Source organism: Halichoerus grypus, chromosome 7 (assembly GCF_964656455.1).
Source record: "Halichoerus grypus chromosome 7, mHalGry1.hap1.1, whole genome shotgun sequence".
Classification (NCBI taxonomy): Eukaryota; Metazoa; Chordata; class Mammalia; order Carnivora; family Phocidae; genus Halichoerus; species Halichoerus grypus.
The window spans coordinates 13,241,217-13,250,481 of record NC_135718.1 but is presented as its reverse complement, the minus strand read 5'-3'; the positions used below and the strand labels follow the sequence as shown (position 1 = coordinate 13,250,481).

The window sequence follows — 9,265 nt, the reverse complement described above, 5'->3', positions numbered from 1 at the left end:
CCCTCACCTGGGGTCCAGCACTAGCTGAATTTAGTAGGCACTAGCCAGGAGGTGCTGTTGGACCCTCATCCTGCACATGATGTTCCATCCCCTTCCTCTCCACCTCCCACCTGTGTCACCTGCCTAGGACGGATCGGTAGCCAGGGACCCAGGCCTCCTCTTCCACACACTCACCAGCCTCTAGTTACTAAGTATATACATTAGGATTAGGTTCAGCTGTACCTAACAGAAAACTCCTATAACAAAGGCTGAAATGCCTAGTTTCCCCTCTGATGTACAAGAAGTCCTGGGTAGGCTGGTGTGGCAGCTTCATGATCCCGTGGGGCCCAGGCTCTGTCTCTCCCGTGCTCTGCCATTCCCCACATTTGGCTTCTGTCCTCAGTGTTTCAAAATGCCTGCTGCAGCTCCAGCCATCATGTCCACATTCCAGGCAGCAGGAAGCAAGAAGAGGGTAAAGCAAAAGGGTCTTTCTCTAGTTGTCTTTTCTCCCTTTCAGAGAACCTTTCCAGAATTCCTTTTATGAGTTTCTCTTTCTTCCATGGCCAGAATGTTGTCATGTGGCCACATCTGGCTGTAAGAGAGGCTGGGAAGCAGATTCTGCAAGTGGGCACATCATCGCCTCCAGACTCTAGATGCTCATAAGTGAGGGAGGATGGGTACTAGGGAAGCGGCAGGCACACTCTGCCACAGCACGATGCTGTGCCCCCTCTCCCACTTGCCAAAGTGCTGATGATGGAGAATGGTGGCATTTTGAATGAGAGAAAACTCAAGTTATCTTTGGTGAGCATTTTATAACACACTTTGAGATAATTGGAAATGCCCTGGGATGCCACAGGCTTAGGGTTACAACCACTGTGCTTTCTGGGGCTGTTTGTTCTGGGGATGGCAAAAATGATGAAATCAACAGTAATTCACGCTGTCGGCGGCTTTCATCCCACATCGTCCCTTTTCAAAGTATGGATAAGTTGGATTTCTCTGGATTTCTTCTCTTCACGACGCATTTATCCTGTGGGTCTTTTGAGGTTGCTTGGAGAATGGGTTTCTCACTCTGGAGGATTCTGATGATCACGGGGCTGTAGAAGTAAACGCAGATACCACTATGCTCACTCTGCCTGAGTGCCAGGCACTGTCCAAGTGCAGGTCACAGCATCCCCAGACCCACCGCCAGGGGGATGCTCATCCCATTTTACAGATGAAAAGTGAAGGCTCAGAGAGGGTAAGCAACTTGCCCAAGATCACACAGTGGTGCTATGGACTGAATGTTTGTGTCCTCCTCCTCCCGCCCAAATTTGTATGTTGCAGCCCTAATCCCCAGTGTGGTGGTGCTTGGAGGTGGACATTTCAGGGGTAATTAGGTTTGGAAGAGGCCATGAGGGTGCAGCTCCCATGATGGGATTGGTGCCCTCATAAGTGGGTAAAGGGCACAGAGCTCTCTCTCCCTGCCATATGAGGACATGGTGAGAAGGCAGCCATCTACGATCCAGGAGGAGAGCCTTCACCTGAAACTGACCATACTGGCACCAGGACCTCAGACTTCAGCCTCCAGAACTGAAAGAAAGAGATGTCTGCTATTTTTTTTAAAAACTTTATTTATTCATTTGAGAGAGAGAGAGAGAGAGAGAACAAGCAGGGGGAGCAGCAGAGGGAGAGGGAGAAACAGGCTTCCCGCTGAGCAGGGAGCCCGACGCGAGGCTCGATCCCAGGACCCTGAGATCATGACCTGAGCCGAAGGCAGAAGCTTAGCCCAAGGCAGACGCTTAGCCCACTAGGTCACTCAGGCACCCCGGATGTCTGCTATTTAAGCCCCCAGACTGTGGTATTTCTACGATAGTGGCTGAACTAAGACAGGTGGTAAATGCAAGAGCCCGAGGTTGTACTTTACACCGTCCCCGGTCCCTGACGCTGGGTGCATTCCCCAACTTCACCCTCACCCCCCTTGTAGGCAGTGGCTCCCGGGACAAGGGGGCCATCGCTGAGACGTCCAGGTGTACGCTGTGGTCTGGAGTTCCTCCCTGTCTTCACCTCCTCCTCCTCTCTCCTCTACTCAACACCCTCTCGTAGCCTTGGAAAGACCCAGGCCGGGGTCTCGCCGCGTCCCCCCAGCTCCCCTGTGGGCTCAGGTCAGTCACACCTCCTTTCTGGGCCCCACGTGGCTCACACCCTGGGGCCAGTGCCCTTCCCAGATCTCCGCTCACGCACAACCCTGTGCGGACAGTGGTGCTCACCACGTTAGGAGCCGCAGGGGCTGCTGGCTAGGACCAAGGTTCATAAATAGGGACAACGCGGAGGCTGTCCTTGTCCCCCTCTCGGTGAGTGAAGGCACCAAATCGGAGGACCAGACCGGAAGCCCTCTTCTTGCCGCCCCAAGGGGCAGGGGGAGCTGTGTGTGCAGCTGAGGTCGGCTGCCTACCGGGTTTCCATATACATAATCTAAATATATGCTTTGCAAATTGAAAAGCATTCACATATAGAATGTGGCTGTGGGGAGCGAAAGCTCTCTTTGAACGTGTCTCTTTAAAGACAGAATTTGCCAAGTGTTTTCCTGCCCTTAAGGAGCCACTTGAACATGGCAGCAGATGTAAAATGGAAATTGAAGTGTCTCTCCCAGGCCTCCGTACATGGATAAAACAGGCACAGTCTATTCTGAGCGCTCATTAATAGCAGGTCTCTGAGGGCCCCGGCAGCAGCCAGAGGATTTTACTCATTAAAAAGGTGACGAGGTAGAGTTTTGTGCCTTCCCTGCTTGTCACTGTGGGATCCTGGCGTTCAGATGTCGCCAGCAGACCCCAAATGAGTGTCCCCGGCTTGCTGGCATCGGTGACTATTTTCTGAAGGCTTTGAAAGCGCCTCCCACTCGTGGATGGGGCGAGAAGCCCTTGCTGTTTATCAAGTGGGTTCGTCTCTCTTCCGAGGCAGGCCCTGGATGGCATTATCTCGAGACAGAAGCAGAGAGAAGAGCTTTAGCGCATCAGCTAATGAAAGATCATTGGTGATTCCCAGCATGGTCCTCTAGACGGCATAGTGAAGGACCCAGAGCCTCCGGCGTGGTCTGGGGCAGGGGCCTGGGGTCTTCAGCAAAGTCTGGAAGGGACCAGACCCTTGGAATCCAAGGGACTGGCTGACGGCCCCCCGGGTGTCCCACGTCCCAGCAGTGTCCCCTTGCACAAGGCCACTGGTTTTAGAAGAACGGGGTTCTTGGCTCATTTTTTACCCCCACTTTTTATTCTCTGTTTTGGGTCTCCCACTGTCAGGATCTGTGTTTTGTCCTCTTCTCCCTCTCGTGTGAGGGGGGTGACATTGGGTTGTCCCCATAGGTTTATAGGCGGGGACTCTGAACAGTTTCCCCGGGCATCCTGAAAATTGCCTTTCTACCCTGAAACTTCAGGTGGAGGCAGGCATCCTCGATGGCCTTTATACTCCTGCGTTTTCTAGGTCCATATTCTTCCCTGTTCTGTCATTTTCCTTGACTTTTGCTTCCCCTGCCCTTTCTGTGGCTCGCTCAGACATCACCTCCTCTGAGGGGCCTTTCTTAATGTGTCCATCTCCCCCTCCCTCAGCTCGTTGTTACATTAGCACAGGTTGGAATGACCTTGTTCATTTGGTAGCTCCCTTGCTTATTGTGGCCTCCCCGTGCTGTGAGGTTAGGTCTGGAGCTGGGGGTGGGGCACGAAGCTTCTTCATCTTGTTCACAGGTCCCCCCTGCTCAGCACAGTGCCTGACCCGAAAGGTACTTGGTTTATTGAATGGGCCAACAAACAAAGGGATGCATGAGGGGTTCTCCGATCCCAAAGCCTGGCCCTTGGTCACTCTATGAAAAGCAGCCCTTTGGGGATTTTTTCCCTTGTGACCCTTAGTAGCTTCTGGGCCATGGCCCCCAGCTCGAAGTCAGGGTCACCACAAGGGCACAGATCTGAGGAGATGAAGACAAGAAGAAGATCACGTACTCAAGTTCCTATATGGAGTGTTTTCTCTTGTTTGTTTTTATGACATGGTATCAATACTGTGTTGAGAAATAGGTTTATTTTTACCCCTCATTAGCAGGTAGAAAATGACTTTATTACTTATGAAATGCTAACAGTAACTTGGGTTTAAATTAAACTACACTTCAAAATAATTAAGCTTAATATTAACAAAATGGGTTCAGGTTTGGAGGGGGTGGGCAGATAGGGAGAACATTCTGCAATTTTTTCTTATGCAAAAGAAAGACACCTGGCTCACCTCTGAGAGGACTTGAGTTGCCTTACAGAGGTATGTCTATTACCATTTCAAGAGCAGACGAGAAATCCCAGGGAAAGGGAAATGTGGCAGCAAAATCCGCTCACCTGAAGATGTACTATGCAGCACATCCCTGATAGGGCCTGGAAGGTCACGGGCTATACGTTTGGCTCTGAGTTTCTGAGAAGCCAAGGCGAAGAGAGAAGGAAAAGCAGTGATGAGGTTGTAGGAGGTTCAGGGCCTTGGGCTTTGGAGGGAAGAAAACCAAGGGGGAAGAGTAAGGATAACCTTTGTCCTTTTTTGGAAAAGAGTTTCGAATAACCCCTTAAAAGACCAAAAACTCGTCACTCATGGTCTCAAGGTACCCATCCTGCTGCTGAAATATTCCTTCCCAATTACTTGGAACTGCCTAGTGGGTGTGTCATGGTGTTCTGATGGCCCAGGGGTACTGCTGCTAAAAATCGCCCCAGACTTCTGTCTGAAGACGCACCATTAGGGCACCCCTTCCTGGGAAGAGCATATGATTATGCCACTGGGTGATGGAGGGCCCAAGAGCAGGCCGCGATCAGAGTGAGGGAGGGCCTCGGGCTGGGGCCCTGCGATTGGGTGGGGTTGGAGGGTGAGCGTTTGGGGGGATGCTGAGGACAGTTTTACACTGATTTCACTGTGGGGTTAGACACTATGGATGGTTGGTGGGATGACAATCCAGTTATGGCGTTACTGAGCCATGTCAGATGTGACCTTGGTATCTCCTTTGCATCAGGTACCCAGAAGTGTGAGTGGGCCACAGAGTTCTTGGAATCTCTAGATTGCCCTGGCAACAGGATCAAAGTCTTCTCCTTCTTTAGTAGCACTTCATGGGCATCTTTGTGTTATCTGACCTGATATGACACTCATCACAAGTCCCTCGAATGAGGGAATGAATTAATGATTGAACAAGTGAGTGCCACAACTACCCTGGTCCAAATACCATCCTGCCTTCAGCTGCTGGTCAGGGTCATTTCCTCCAGGAAGCCCTCCCAGAATTCTCCTGCCCTTCCTTATCAAGACTGTAAGGGGTGCTGGGTGCTGGGTGCGTGACCAATATGTAAATGCCTTCCTAGGTGCTAAGATTCGGAAGGTCTTTCTTGGGTTTTCTGGTGGTTCCTCATTCTAGGCAGACAACAAACACATTTCTTCAACATGCACTCATTCAGCTCTTACCATTGGCCCCACACTGTGCTGGACCCAGGGAATTCAAGAGGGAACTGGACAGATAAGGAACTTACAGTCTAGTGTTGGGGCTGGCAAACTGCTGCCCATGGACTGAGCCCAACTGCCACCTGTTTTTGTAAATAAAGTTTTATTTGGTGCACAGCATCTCCATAGTCCATGTGGCCTATGACTGCTTTTGGGCTACAATGACAGAATGGAGTTGCTGAGACAGAGACCATGTGGCCTGCCAAGCCCAAGATATTTGCTCTCTGGACCTTTACAGAAAGGTTTGCTGCCCCCAGCCTAATGAGATAGACAACCTAGAAAAAGATCATTCCGGCATGATGTGTGAGAGACACGAACAGGGTAATATGGCTGAGGCTGGCAGGCCTGGGATGCATGTGTTATGGTAGGTAGGGCGGCTGGGAAATCTGCTCTCGTGGAAATGTTATGTGAGCTGAGACACAAAGGCTGAGAACGCCACTCTGTGAGGAGCTAGGGAAGAGCCTTTCTGGGGGAGGGAACAGCATGTGCAAAGGCCTTTGATGTGTTGGAAGAATGGACAAAAGCTTGTGTGGCCGGGAATGTGGTGGACAAGGAGAGAGTAGGACAAAGCCAACGTTGGAGAGGTAGGCAGGGGCTAGATCAGTGATTCCCAAGGGAGCAATATCGCCCTCTTGAGTTTGTTTGGGATCTTTGTGGGGGGCGTGCCATCAATTCAGTGAGTAGGCATCAAGGATGCAAGAAGATTTCAAGCAGTGCATGGAAGAGTCTGACACGACAATGGACTGTCCTGGGTCCTGTGTGACTTTGGGGTGTCCTAATGGATATTCATGTGCGTGGAAAGCCAATTTCTGATGATCTTACCCTGGACTTAACTCTCCTATTCATATAAACTGAAGATAACTTTGGCACGGGATCAGTTATACATTGCATTGTCTAAGAATGGATCTACCATATAAATTAAGGCAAGATTGTGCTGTGTTTTGTTTGGAACATTATCAAGTGCTGTTCGCCATGTTGGGATATTATCTGATGGACGCACCAGGGCTGGATCCCACAGTTCTGTGTGGATCTTGAATCCAAGTTTGGATTTTATGCTAAGAAAATTGAGGAGCCCTGGCAAGATTGTAAGAAGGGTGATGGGTTCTTGCAGGCAAGGCTGCCGATTACACCTCCTCTTTTTCTCTTTGATCCTGCACCCGTTCCCCCCAGAACGTGGTACAATGCAGGTGCCCAGCAGACAATCTGTAAATTAAAATGCTAGCAGCCAGAACAACCTCAGTCTGGGAGCTTAGCAGGCCTGCACCTCTCCTTACAAGTGAGATTGCTCTGGCCAGGAGGGGTTAAGTGACTTGTCTGGGCCAGGTGGTAAATGGTATCTGGTAAACACAGTGTATATATGTGCCTGGGTTTGGCGCCTGCCTCCCTTTCCTACCCCTGAGAGCTGTCCTGGTCCTTTCTGACTTCCCTGCTGGCTGATCTAGCCACCCACCTTGGCCACCCGCCCAGGCCCAGTCCTGCTCCCAGGCCTTCCCCCTCACTCCTGTTGCTCCTGTTACTCCCGTCCCAGGAGCCAGCTTCTCAACCTTTAGACCCCAGGCCAGGATCTAAGAATATCTCCAAGAGTATTCCCCAACACCTGCAACAGATGTGCCCGCAAATTACCTGGTCCCAGTGGTGGGGAGCAGGGGAGGAAAGGACATCGTTTTTCTAAAAGCATTACACACTTAATTTGCAAAGTTACATCACGCATCCGTGCACAGGTCAACTCTCTGGGAGCTGATTTCAAGACCAGAGGCAGGTCAGTGTTCCTGAGTGCGTTCTTCAGAGAGGACAGCATGGGCGAGGATGTAGAGGATTGTGCAAGTCAGATGCTTTCGCGTATACAAGGTCAGATGGGGAGAGATGGATATTCGCAGGGCCCCTTCTCTGCCCCCGTCTCCATAGACGTCATCCTTCGTCTTTCAAAGACCTCGTGTGCATTTGCAGCATGCCCATCTCACAGTGCGGAAACTGAGCTTCACGACATTGTGCATCCTTTTACCCCTTACACGCCCTGTGACACGGGCAAACCTGAACTTGAACTCAGGTCTCTAGACTCTCACCATGCCTGGAGACATGTGAATATGAAGTATAGAGCATGTCACATGTGTATAGTGCGTACAAGCACGGACACAGTGAGGTACACTTTATTTTTTTATTATTGGATAGGTCTGGGGTCTTTATTTTATAAGAGTCCCAAAAAACCATGGAACCCATGTGAGATTATAGCCAGGAGTGACAGCGAGCTGTCCGCAGAACAAGTTTAACAGGACATGGTAAAAATAAATAAAGGTTGAGTTCACTCTCCTATCCCATAAAGTCCAGCTCAGTCAACTGATAAAATAATCGTCTTGAATTTTTGTTGTTGATGTAAGGATTTTTGAATATTAACGTGAGGGTAGTTTCACGTGCAGAAGAGACCATTTCGAAGTATTTGATTTCCAAAATTAATGTTAGATACATTATAGTTACAATGTTAAAAGCCCAGTTCTTCCTTATGCTTTCAAATTCTGCTTATAAATGATATTATCCTGGGCGCCTGGGTGGCTCAGTTGGTTGGTTAAGCGACTGCCTTCGGCTCAGGTCATGATCCTGGAGTCCCGGGATCGAGTCCCACATCGGGCTCCCTGCTCGGCGGGGGGTCTGCTTCTCCCTCTGACCCTCCTCCCTCTCTTGCTATCTGTCTCTCATTCTCTCTCTCTCTCAAATAAATAAAATCTTAAAAAAAAATAAATGATATTATCCTATTTATTCTCCTAGTAATTTTTTTATTGTAGCTATATATATATATAATAAAATTTACTATATTAATCATTTTTGGAAGTTTAACCTGATAATTTATTTGTGAAAAAAGCTAGTTTTGAGGAGAAAAAATTCAATCCTTTCCCTGTAGACATAAAGAAACTCAAAAATACGGAACGCTTCACGAATTTGCGTGTCATCCTTATGCAGGGACCATGCTAATCTTCTCTGTATCATTCCAATTTTAGTATTTGTGCTGCACTATTTTAATCATTTTTAACGGTACAGGCCAATGACATCAAGTACATTCACGTGGTTGCACATATCTACTTTTCAAAAACAACGTAAGAAATCTTTTCTAAAAATTCTAGCAAAGGACAAATGGATCAAAGTCTTCCGGGAGAAAAGGCAGCCCCAGAGGCCACCTTGTTCACGTCCCCGGGGGGCGGGAGTGCACTTGGAAGCATATGCGCTTATCTGCTAAGATGTATATTTCGGCCAGGTTTTATCAGCCGTGAGACTTCTTTGCTTGCTACCGGCGGAGATAGCATCTCAAAACCAGGCTACCTCTTCCTCCCTCTATTTTTCAAAGCCATGTTTCCCCAACCAGATTTACATTTTCAAAAACCCTTCAGATAATCACAGACCCAAGAAACTTCCACTCCTCTGAGGTTTAATTAGGAGAAACTGTCTTTCTAGTACTTCCAAGAGCCTTGCTCTAAATTTCTCAGCGGCAAGAGAAGGTTCACGGCAGATGAGTGGGAGCAAGCGGAACCTGTGAACAGCCGCCCCCTCTGTCCCCCTCTGTCCCTTGCAGCGAAGATCAAGCCATGTTGCAGGTCACTGAAATCACATTGTGAGTGTGCCCTGTATCATTAGGACCCAGAGAATGGGGATGATCGGAACGCAGGATAACACATTAGCGATAGATAATAGAGTCTAAATAAACATAATCAGCTTTCCTCTATGTCTTCAGACCAAAGCTTATCTATAAATACCCTAATGACACCCAACCAGCCAATTACTCGTTTCTTGGAAGAGCCCCTTATTAATGGCGTTGCAGTGAGGG

General features: G+C 49.1%; 1 pseudogene; it reads right to left on the bottom strand.

Annotated features, from left to right (window-relative positions):
- Nucleotides 1–8,361: 8,361 nt before the first annotated feature.
- On the bottom strand, nucleotides 8,362–8,458 carry LOC118544717 (U6 spliceosomal RNA; annotated as a pseudogene).
- Nucleotides 8,459–9,265: the final 807 nt, after the last annotated feature.